Source organism: Danio aesculapii, chromosome 23 (assembly GCF_903798145.1).
Source record: "Danio aesculapii chromosome 23, fDanAes4.1, whole genome shotgun sequence".
Classification (NCBI taxonomy): domain Eukaryota; kingdom Metazoa; phylum Chordata; class Actinopteri; order Cypriniformes; family Danionidae; genus Danio; species Danio aesculapii.
This window is the reverse complement of record NC_079457.1, coordinates 19012236-19025333: the sequence shown is the minus strand read 5'-3', so window position 1 is coordinate 19025333 and position 13098 is coordinate 19012236. Positions and strand designations below refer to the sequence as shown.

Genomic DNA, 13098 nt, shown 5'->3' with positions numbered 1-13098 from the left:
GCTGGGATCTTCAACAGGAGACAGCTGCAGAGCCCCGCAGCCATTAATGAGATTCGCTGAGGGTTTCCCCTTAAAATATTTACACCGTCCCACGGCACTGCAATACTGTCCTAGAATGAGGAGATAAGAACCGAGGAGGTGTGCTGAAGTTCTCCTAATCAATTTGCTAATTACCGAAGTGGCTATAGGAGAAGGGAGGAATTCCTGCTGGCTACGCCATGTACTAATAAATGCTGAAAATGTTATTTATTCAAACAGCCAAGCCGAATTGTGAAGTGGAGTTACCACACCAGCTGACTGAGACTGAGAACTCTGTCGAGGAAAGGGAAAAGGGAGCGGACAAATAAGCGGTCAATAAGGTTGTTCCGTAACATAAGAGGCTAAGTATCCAATCGCTGAAGGTGAGAGTAAAAACAGAGACGTCAGTGCTGACAACCCACTTTCTCTTCAGAGAAACAAGAGACTTCCAAATCATGGTGTCATTATAAACGCATATAAGTGGGAAAATTAAAAGAACATAGAAAATAAAGAGCAATTATATTTACCAGTCTTTAGCTTCTGTGTTTTTTTAATTAAAATATAAATATATATAGTCAAGCCTGAAATTATTCATAACCCTGCTAAATTCTGACTTAAAGTTTTTGTTCAAATGTAAATAAAAGCTGAGAATTTTTTTTTTCTACAATGCCTCTTGAATTATCTTTAGGGAGAAGCCTGTGTCATTTCTGCTAAAAAATATTGCTGGTTGAATAAAAGTAACTAAGTCAGAATTTGACAGGGGTATGAATAATTTCAAGGCTTGACTGTATATTTGTGTATATATAAAATATTGTTATAATTATGTATTTTATTTATTTTAATTCAGCGTTTTATTCTGCATGGAGTGTTTCTTCCTACTATGACCAACGTTTAAATCATGGACGTTTCAGGAATCACAGCAAGATTTACAAACAGGAGAAAACACCCAAATGTATCAGTTTGTATTTGTATGAGCAAAATCAACACTGTATAAAAATGCTATCTTAAATTCTTTGGTTAAATCAAAATATCTTGTTTAGTCATCTCAAATTTCATCAATCAAACTGACTAAAAATTTTGAGTTAAACTTTGTATGACAAAAAAAAATTAAACCTGATTTACAAATCACAATAAGTTAAAGCAACATAAAAATATTTGTTGTCTTGACTTTTTGTCATTAAATTCTATACAGTGCACTCTTAAAATTATGATGACTGATATAATGCTACTGTTTTCATTTTGTTTGTTTTTTAATAACATCAAGTTATGTTGACTTATAGCCTTCTTCACAGAATGTGCTCTCAAAGTGTTGCCATGCCCTTTATAAGCAACAAGTATTAGCTTATTTGGGCTTGGCAATTTGAACTGATCCAGTTTATGGAGTTTATAAAGTAGGCAGGTGCAGTTCACAATATTTCGGTTTGTGGATAATTTCCAAGGTACAGTGTTGGTATTTAAATGTATTATGGGCTTGTTCTTATTTTTCTAGCAAGATTTGCCAGCACAATAGAGTAATGTACCTTGTTCCATGTGATGTCCCTGCACAGCAAATACAAAAGAGAAACACGACTCCAATACATGTCTAAATATGTTACTAACGACTAGTCGATCAGTTCACTTCCAAACCATTTTTTTGTAATCATAATTTTTGTAATTTATCATACTTATTATTTTTGGGAGTTGTAGATTGTTATTTCCAGTTATCAATCCCGTGAAATTATGTGCAGAAAAGGACTTGTCACTAAAAATGGAACAGACCGCTGAATTTAGCAGCAGTGGGTACAATACTCCATCCCAGTAAATCCCCTGTTAATGGACACTTGCTTGTTGAATATATTAATCAGTGCTAATCGCACACTTTTGCAATGACACTAAAAGCACACACTTCTTTCTTTTGTATGATATTTTGTATTAGGTATTTTTTATTGTCATAACCTAATCTTCTGATCTTTCAGGTGACATATGGTAGACATATCTAGTTATTTATGCTGTTTTAAGGGTGTTCTCCTGTTATTAGATATGTCTTTGTCCAATATACAACCATTTGATAGTACCAAGTTACCGCCCTCTCATAGAGAGACTACTAAATACTTAAATTTTTTCAAAAATTTATTGAAAAATAATATATTTTTTTGATAAAATAAAATAGAATTCTTGAATTAAAAAGTTGTGTTTCCTTTTATATGTCAACACAGATTGTATTAGATTTGAATTCAGTATTTTCTTTATGACTGCTAAAAAAAATGAATTAATATTTTAGTTAATTATTAACATGAAGGGTTTTACTTTATGCTTTCAATGAAGTTTCAGGTACAGGCGACAACATTTTAAAAACCATTTCACACAAACAGTTGCAAAAACAACTTAAAGGACTGCATTATGACTTTGTCACTTACATTCCTAAAGTCTGCCATTGTTGTTTTGTTTGTTATTCGCAAATATGCGAACATATAATACACATCTGTGTCATCTGAGCGATTTCACAAAATCACATGTTTGGTTGTTCACATAGAAATGATAATGATATCATTTTCATAAACCTTTTTTTAACTGAACCATCCAAAACTGAAATGCAAGAAATATCCTGTTTTAATTGTTGCCATTTTGGCTTATCCTTTTTAAAATAATAAATAAATATTTAAAATAAATATTTAAAAATAAAATATTTCACTGGAAATATGTGATAAAGAAGAAAGCGACTATTAATAAACTGAGCAAAAACAAAAAAACAATTTTACAAAAATACAAAATACAAGAATACTAGTGCAGACAACTTTTGAAAACTTTCATAAATGTTAACATACAGTAAGCCAATGCCAACTAGTAGTTAACTGCAAGTGATTCAATAGATCGTACTTTTTGCAGTTCAGTTTAATGCTAACATATGATAAATCATAATCTAGTCAGTGATGTGAAGTAACAAATTACAAATACTCAAATTACTGTAATTGAGTAGTTTTTTTTAGGAATTGTACTATACTAAGTAGTTTAAAAAATGTGTACTTTTACTTTCCCTTGAGTACATTTTTAATGCTGTATCTGTACTTTTATTTTACTACTTTCCTTCAACCTGTTTGTACTACTTTATTATTTTTCTTGTTTATGGTGACTGGCTAGTTGAGAAGAAGTAGAAGTAGAGTACTAGAGGTAGAATAATCAGTTCTGTGATTGCCACTGAATCCAATCGCACATAGAAAATCTCATTATACAGAACAACCTCAAGACACAAAATTGTTACACGTGATGACCGAGAGACTTAGACTTCATGTCACTGCTGAAAAGACGGTAAATGTCAACTGTATGATGACTGAAATCACCAAACGACCTTAAACAATCAGCAAATGCACTACAGAATGTTACGTTTTCACACACACATGCATCAACCTTTCACAGAGTAATGCTCACTACTCACTTCTCTTGAGTACTTTTGAAAGGTCTACTTTTTTACTCATATTTTGAGTAATATTTACAACAGATACTTTTATTCCACTTGCACTACATTTTTAGGTAAGTAATGGTACTTTTACTTGAGTATGGTTTTTCAGTACTCTTTCCACCACTGAATTTAGTATATAATCGTATATAAAACTGTAAATTATACTATATACTATATTTAAGTTCTATAGTGCTAAAAAAAAGATTAGACGAAAAACATCAACAAACACAACAGGAGTAAAAGCGTGTAAGGCCAAGTGCCTGAGTCGGGTCAGAGGGGTGCTAGACTTTGCAGGGTGTGTGTTTGAGCCCCTCTGCACCTCAGGACAGCAGCAGTCCTTTCCCACCCCAGAGGCCAGACTCAACACTGAACCTGTCATAGAACGCAACCCACATCCTCCCCGAGGTTACAGGAGGAGAAACAGGCGCCTTCCTCCCGCTCAGACGTGCTGATTGCAGCCCCTTTTTGTGACCTGTCCCTCGGCCACGGCCTTCCCGCCCTGCCTGTCACACCGCACCGTATGTCTGCTACTGCACGTGCATCAATTAACATAAACTAAAGCCCAAACAGCACATGATAAACAACACCATAGAGGAAGATTAAGAAACATCTTCTTTAACAACACAAGCACATGCCCCCTCAGACTCCACAGTCAATTTCATTTTTAGAGAATAAATAAATTAAGAAGAGTTGACGTGATACCATTAATTAATCTTACACTACTATACCAGCTGAAGTATCACGATACCAAGGAGTATTGCGATACTGTAACTCATAATTAAAATTATAAAGAAAATTGTCAGAAACACTATATTTTTTGTTATAATATGCCTACTTGAATTCATAATTCCCTTACAGCAAAAAAAGTGTTCTCCACTTCACCTAAAATGTATTCATTCTTTTTGTTTATTTTGTAGATAACTGACCAACAAAAATACATTTAAAAAAAGATACAAATTATACCAAATGAAATTTGTTACAAAAGAGCATTTAGGCTTTATGAAGTGCTCAAAAATTTTTCTGTTTCCTGTTGCTATTTTGGGTTTTTCATAAAAAAAAAGGTCTTCTCAGGTAACAATACAAAGTAAGAAAAAATTTCACTTTGTGAGTCGTTCATTTAAAAAGATTGTCGTGGTTGTTGTAGTTACTAAATCATATTGACAGGAACAGAAATGCGCATTCGAACTGAAGCATTTGAAAACGTGCAATAGGCCATGAAAGGTGCGAAATCTACAATTTTGCAATATTCAAGGGCACTACAGACCATTAAAATAAAAAAAATTGTCTATTGTTGAACAAATGTGTGAGCATTTTAGTGACTTTTCCACATGCAACATTATCTATTGTAGGTAACCCATTAATAATGATACTACACTTTACAAACTACAGTGGCACCGCCAGCATTTTGGAGCCATAGTAATGCGTGATACTACCATAGTACCTGTAAACTGTGCAACCCTAAATGAAAGATCAAAAAAATATCAGTATAAAAATTAGGCATAAAAATAATTGTATACATTTTAGCATGATTAATTGACAGGACATCGATCTTTGATATGATGTCTGCTTAATTTAATTGTTGAGAGGAAGTAAATGAAACTATAAAATCATGATAATAATAAACATGATAATATATAATATAATTATCATCATTTTCATAATCTTTTGTACAAAAATGAAATTACACAAAAAGTGCACAATAAATTATTATTATTATTATTATTATTATTATTATTATTATTATTATTATTATTATTATTATTATTATTATTATCATTCGTTCATTCATTCATTCACTCTTTGGCTTATATTTATCAGAGGTCACCACAGTGGAATGAACTATTCCAACATATTCATATGTTTTATGTAGCGAATGCCCTTTCAGCTGCAACCCAGTACTGAGAAATTATCATCATCATTGTTATTATATATACATTGTAAAACCCAAAAAGTTAAGGAAACTTAAACCGTTTGAGGAATCCGATTGGAACAAAACATTTGAGTTAGAAAAAAGATCTATATAAGTAATGTGAACCTACTCTGTTTAAGTAATGAGGTATTTAATTAACTCATTACCTTCAACACTGAGTTCAACACTCTTTTCAAATGAGTAGAATTAACTTTCAGTCTATTTTGAGTTAACACTAATTTGATTTCATAAAGTTGATTGTTGGTTTTTACATTGTACTACTTGTTGTAGTAGTTGTAATGCAAACCTTTTGTAAGACAAACAAGAAAAAAAATCTATAATACCTATGGAAAAATCATGCAATTATTTTAGAATTTAATATATTTAAAAACTAATATTTTAAATGTTAAGACAGATTATGTTAAGATTATCATCATCATCATCATTATCATCATCATCATCATCTGTCATTATTTAATCAATCCTTGTATTAACTTGTAACTGAACCCTTGACTTAACACATTTTATTAACAAAAAGCTTCTATTATTCTACTTTTTTTCTTGTGTGACTGACAAAGAGAGTCATGACCCACACTAGAATGAGTGCAACACCTCTGAAGATTTTAAGCAAAAGGGAGTAAAAATATACTCATCCACATGTTGTTTTAAACTTAATATAATGTTAATGTTGGCAGTTTCATTTTGGGGCTGCCTTTCCCTTTAAATAAGCAGAGATTTATGTGGCTCAAGTATACGATCAGTAGATCAGCTTGAGCTAAATCTCAGAGGTACTTTAAGTTTTATTAAATAAGTCTCTTTTTTCACTTCAGTAATTAAAGAGAGGTTTTTTTTTTTTGAGAGGGGCTCTCAGCCTCAGTCTACAGCAGGATTTAATTTGTCCTTACTGCCCCTAGTGGAGAACAACCTATATCTAATAGACTGTGCAAAAAAGAGACACTTTTCAACATCCATTCAGAAGAAGATTAAAGTGGGGAGTTCAAGAAAAATTCAATCATCCTGTAGTTTTGCTAGAATCTTCCTCCAAGTTTGCCAGGGAATTTATTTATGATGTAAAGCTCATCATACTTAAAGGGATAGTTCACCCAAAACTATAAATTCTGTCATTATTTACTCTCCCTTCACTTGTCTCAAATCTGTTTGAGCATCTATTTTCTGTTGAACACAAAAGTCATTTTGAAAAAAGGTAGAAACTTGTAACCACTGACTTCAATGTGTTTCTTGTCCTATGGAAGTCAGGTTTCTGACATTTTTCAAAATATCTTAATTTTTATGTTCAACAGAAAAAGGACACTCAAAGGTTTAGAACTATTTGAGAGTGAGTAAATATACATTTTTGGGTGAACTAACACTCCTGACCACCTGAGGACATTTTTAGAGAATAAATTTAAAAAACACACAATACAAAAAAGGTTCGAACTATTCTAACTATATTAAAATAATATGCCTCTCGCAGTTCCTCACTGCAAACTCAGTTTTCATTTGTTTTCGCATCCTCCGGTTGCCTTCAACCGTGCACCAAAACGGATGACTTAAAAGAGGCAATTAACAGATATCACAAACAACTCGTTTAGCAGACGGCAGCACAGATGAATCAAAGGCTAAACAAACCCCTACGGGCATTAAAGGCAAAAACAACAAAAAGAAAAAAAGAAAAAAAAACCTGTTGCTGTGACATTTTGTTCCTCTCACCTCACCGCGCACCAGTCACAATGGGCTGCTTTGCGGAGGATCTGTGCTCTGATCACCATGGCTATGGCTCTCTGCCTCTCTGGATGCCCCAGGGGCCGATGAGAGCAGGTTGCCATACAAACCTCAGACAGGCCCGGGAAAGGGTGGGGGCTACAGGGAGCGCTGGGACAGGAAAGATGCTCCAGCAGGACTGGACAACCAGCGAAAAGCCCAAATGCTCCCTGAGGTTCAGCGGCTGCTTTCTCAACATTTTTCCAGCTCTGCTCTAAAAAACAACAGTGGTGCGCAAACACTGGCAATTATGGGCACCTCTGCTGAGGCTTTGCATTTCATTCATAACCTTTGAAAGGGCAGGAAATAGAACAAACGTTGTGAACATCTGTTTGGGCGTAAATCATCTTTTTGTGATAACAGGAGAGAGAAACGGAGAGAGGAGCCAGCAGCTCTGGTTAACAGATCTGACTCTGAGTTGTGTTTGTTATAGCTGCTGCATGTTCACACACTTTAAAACAAAACAAAAAAAACAAAAACTAAAGGTTGTTTTAAGTCATATTTGGGTCAAATATGAACAAACTCAACTGCTGGGTTAAAAATGTAATTTGAAGCAATTTCAAAATTAAACTTAACTGTTGTATTTTTTATAATTTGGGTTCAAACAAGACTGATTTTGTTCATGTGCACTGAACATTTCAGTCAATTCATCATTTTCAAATGAACGCCCATCATTTGTCTAAGATTTTGAAGGCATAGTTTACAACAAAAATGGAAATTCACTCTTCGTTTACTTACCCTCAATTAAACTTTTATTATATTCTTTATTCTGCTGAACACTAAAAAAGATAAATGGAAGAAAGCTTACATCTGTAACCATTGACTTCCATAGTACACTGTAAACCCCAACAGCCAACTTTATCAGATGAAATGAGTGTAGTTAACTCAGAATATACTGAAAGTTAATTCTACTCATTTGAAAAGAGCTTTGAACTCAGTGCTGAAGGTAATGAGTTAATTAAATACCTCATTACCTTCAACTTAAACAGAATAAGTTCAAAGTACTCATATAGATTTTTTTTTTTTAACTAAAATGGTTTGTCGCAATTGGTTTCATCATACTGTTTGAGTTGACTTAACTTATTGGGTTTTACAATACTCAGTTGGTTTGAGTTCTCTTCATTTATCGGGTTTTACTGTGCCCAAATTGCTTCGTTTACTTAAATGGATTAAGTTCACAGCACTCATTAGGATTAGTTTTTGAACTTAAATGGTTTTGTGCAATCAGATTCCAAAAAAGTTTTAGTTACCATAACTTTTTGGGTTTTACAGTATAGGAAAGAACAAATACTGTGGAAGTCAATGGTTACAGGTTTTCCATTGTTCTTTAAAATATCTTCTTTTGTATTCAACAGGTGTAGAACAAGTTAAAGGTGAGTAAATGATGACAGAATTTTCAGTTTTATGTGAACTATCCCTTTAAGGGCATGAGATGAGGGCTGAGGGAGACCTCCAAACCAGGAGCATCCAAAACAAGACAGCCGGATGATGCACTAAACTCGCCAGTAAGCTAAACACAGCTTTGTCCATGCAATCGTTTAATCCTCTCAGAACTGTAATAAATACCTGACAGCAAACAAGTACACACTGCAAACACAAGTGCTGGTTTAATACTGCAAAGTGCACTCCTAACAAATGTGTGCAGAAACTGCTCTTATGCAAAATAAGATGAATTCAACATGAATTAATAATGTATGATATTTAATCTGAAAGAGGAATTTTTTGGTTAAAGTGTTTTTTTTGTCAATAATGAATAACTTGTATATGTTAGACTGCATGCTGTATATGAAGATATATTACTTGCACTTCAGAGATTGATTATTTTAACATGCATTCATAAACACAAAAAATTATTAATAAACAAATATCTATGATGATATGTCAATTATATGTAATATTGCTAATATTATATAGAATATTAGTAATATTATATTAGTACTAATGCATGTATAATATAATATAATATAATATAATATAACATAACATAACATAATATAATATAATATAATATAATATAATATAATATAATATAATATAATATAATATAATATAATATATATTTTGCTATCCGGTTAATTTGAAATCTTCATAAATGAACCAAAGTTATCAGACAAAACATTTTCCCAACTTAGAAAGCATCAGTTCATGCACTAGTTTCTTTTCGCTCAGGGCCGTGCAAGTTCTGCTGGGGTTCGGCTCATTTTGTGTCCCAGTGCAAACACCAGGGGGGGGTGCGCATGTGCCTTTGTCCCCAGTAACCTTGGCCAGTGTTAGGATTACCTTGCATTTACACTCACTGCTGCTTCTTTCCTTAAGACTTATTAAGAATGATAATGAGCTCGGAAAGGGGCAGTATGTCCCTTTCTCTGTCTTGTTAGCTCTCTCTCTCTCTCTTTTTCTCTCCATCTCTCTCACCCTCCATCCCCTGAACCACTTCTCTCGCTCACCTCCTCCTGCATTGAAAGAACCCAGGACAAATTACCAAAAAGGCCATTTTCATCTATGAAGTGAAGGCTTAAATCGATACTTATTCCATGCCTTCAAAATCAAGCCTATATTACTGTTGTCAGTGTGATTTGTTTATTTTTGCACAAGTATATGCATGCTCTTTCTGTCAAGGGGAAACGCTCGGGATGCAATTCACCTTGAACCTCAATTATATTAGATTTCCCCACTGGTTGATCAAGCATGCAAAGAGGACATTTCCAGTGCACTAAAACAAAAATAATAATGACTATTAAACAAACATGCGGCCTTGTGCACGCCTGCGTATTGAGAACGGAAGATTTTACAAGGATCACAATAGTGTGAATACAGATACCGAATCATTGCGGCGAGCAATTTACAAAGTGGTGGTGTAAAAAAGCAATTGCATTACATCTCGAGAGCTGTCAAGCATAGCGCAGAATCATGAATGTACAAGGGTTACGGGTTCAAAGCCAAGGTCAGAGAGACAAAGAAAACAGGTCTTAGGTTGCACCGGTTCCTTGACACTTGCAGTAAATCAGCAAAACCTCAAATATACAGTAGTGGCTAAAAGTGATCTTCGTTCTAGGAAAATCAATATCTTCGGCCTTTATTCAAACTTGCTGACGCTAGGTTGATGCATAGATTTTATAAGTACATTGCGTAAGAATAGTAAAAAAATAATAATAATAACATAAAACTTAGTGCATTAAGAAGAGCGCTTGCTATTAATCAAATACAAATAAGAGCCAAAAAATATTAATAACTGACTACAACGCACTGAATATATATATATGAATATTCAATGAAATATTAATATATCACTTTCCTATACTTTTTTTACCCAAAGTAAAATAAAAGAACTTCAGTTATAAGTTGTATTTTACATTTTTCAAATAATGTTGTTCATAAAACTTTTTTAATTTGTTTTGCTATTTATAAATCCAGCAACGCAGTTGGCGTTTCTGTGTGGAGTTTGCATGCTCTCTCTGCGTTCGCGTGGGTTTCCTCCGGGTGCTCCGGTTTCCCCCACAGTCCAAAGACATGTGGTACAGGTGAATTGGGTAGGCCAAATTGTCCGTAGTGTAGGAGTGTGAATGAGTGTGTATGGATGTTTCCCAGAGATGGGTTGCAGCTGGAAGGGCATCCGCTGCATAAAACATTTGCTGGATAAGTTGGCGGTTCATTCCGCTGTGGCGACTCCGGATTAATAAAGGGACTAAGTCGAAAAGAAAACGAATGAATGATTTATTAATCCTCCATCTCTATTGTAAGCAAACAGCATCAGCTCAAGTGGCAGTTGCATTCACACATGCATCATCAAATGATTAAATTTAACAAACAGGGGCAGCTATGACTTAATGGTTGGAGCAGGGGTGCACAAACTTTTTCTTATGAAGGGCCAAAAATCTAACCTGATTGAGGCTAGTGGGCCGAAGGAAAATATAGTTGCCATGTGTAATTTCCTAATTTATTTAAAAAATAAAAAAAACTAGAAATCATTGCTGTATATTAACTAATTCAGCATATTTTTTACATTATATTATGAACTTGTTATAGTAAAAACAAAACAATCTCATTTTAACAGAATTACGCTGCTTTTTGCATTGATTTGCTCACCGATGTCTTATGCATAGTTTTCTATCCATCGAGTGACATTATTTATTGTACATTTTGAAAAATCTGATTCATTTACAACATTTCATTGAAACATTTAATTTCAGTTTGCTTTTCTGTAGCTCAGCAATAAAACTAACAAACAAAAAAAGGTTATGTCAAATTAGAAATGACAATCTCTTTTAAAGGCATTCGCCCAAACCCTCTTCATCATTCTCACTCTCTTCTCAGATGGGATGGTGAGCCAAATCAAAGGTTACAATGGGCCAACTTTGGCCCGCGGGCCCTACTTTGGGCATCTCTGGGTTAAGGAGTTGGACTTGTGATCCAAAGGTCACAGATTTGAGTCTTGGCAATGGCAGGTATTGAAGGAGGGAAGTGAATAACTAGCACTAACTTTTACCCTCAATAACACGGCTGAGGTGAGCAAGCATATCGTTTTGTATGATAGCGTCTGCTAAATGTAAATGTTTAAAAGCTGTTAATAATGTTCAGTGCAAACAAATAACTTTACCAAATAAGACCTAAATGTATCATCAGGAGCAAAAGGTAGTAATTTTGCTTTGCCCATTTTTTGACTTTCAAAGTGTCGATAGCCATTGACTTGAAAGACAAGAAGTTTTAAGGTAAAAATTGACCACTTGGACTTAAAAGTCTGCGTGAACCAGAAGTACTGCAGACATTTATTTCAACATGATGACATACTTCAAACTGAAACAAAATATTGAGTAAGGGATGATGTTTTATTTGTGTGCCCCTCCTCTCATCTTTCACTCGCAGAAACTAATGGTTGGAGGTAAGCATATTTCACCAAAACTGTCAAACTGAACAAATGGACTGAATAAGAATGTTGAACAAAAAGGAAGCCATTGACTTCAATAGTAGTTTTGGTCTCTACACTAGATATTAATGGTTAATTTCTTACAACATTCTTCAGAACATCTTCATTTGTGTTTAACAGAAGATATTAATTCCTAAAGTTTAGAATTACTTGAGTGTGCGTAAATGGTAAGGAAATTTTCTTCCTTTGGTTTTCTTTTAAGGTCATTAAACGGTCATCACTTTGATCACTACAGTGTGAATCAAATTTAAAAACATCACGAAAACAACCCAAAAAAACACTTTTCAGCAAATCAAACACAACCTCTCAGCAACAAAAAGTTAAATCACAAGCAACACAGAAAGTGATGGAGAGGTGAGGAGGAGAATACTGAAGGCAGATGGACCCTGAGACTGATCAACACCTGTAAAATCGCTCTGACAGTTCGAGCAGGACGGCTGTCCAGATGGAAGTGCGTTTCTCCAGGCACGAGCCACATGCCACCACATTCCACAGACACGCTGTAGATCAACACTGTGGGACGAGGCCCCAAGCAAAGCTCATCACTGACAAGTCCCACATTAATAACCAATTACAAACAACCTGTGAAGGTTTTCAATGTATTCACTGCATCTCAAAAACCAAATGTGACTTCTCAGGCTTTGTGTAATACGCTGAATTCATTCATTATTCTAATGATAACAGAGGCTTGCCATTTGAATGAGACCCAGACACAGGAAAAAAAGGCTGTCCTCACACATACAGTAATTACTTATTAAATATGTATAATTTCTCATAACGATCAAAACCAGAATGCACGATACACAAACACACAACAGATAGCCACCCTCAGACAGTGGGCACACATTAAACGCGCACACACAAAATGCTCAGGGCACAAAAACACTTACATTCTAAACATCAAGGTTTTTTGTTTACCTTCTCTTGGATATCACAGGCATTTTAAACACGAGATGCTTCCCCTCAAATGATTGGCTTACTAGAGACAGGGAGGGAGAAAGAAAAGAGAGTAATTAATTACTTATGTGAACCATTGCATGAGAAAGACAA

General features: G+C 34.4%; 1 protein-coding gene across 2 annotated transcripts in view; it reads right to left on the bottom strand.

The window, feature by feature from the left end:
• Positions 1 to 13098, bottom strand: part of casz1 (castor zinc finger 1) — a 328648-nt gene that overhangs the window by 291956 nt on the left and 23594 nt on the right. For both annotated transcript variants that reach the window (XM_056448846.1, XM_056448845.1), the window contains exon 2: positions 12967 to 13027. The gene's annotated coding sequence lies outside the window, so the exon portion shown is untranslated. The remainder of the gene's footprint in view (positions 1 to 12966; positions 13028 to 13098) is intronic.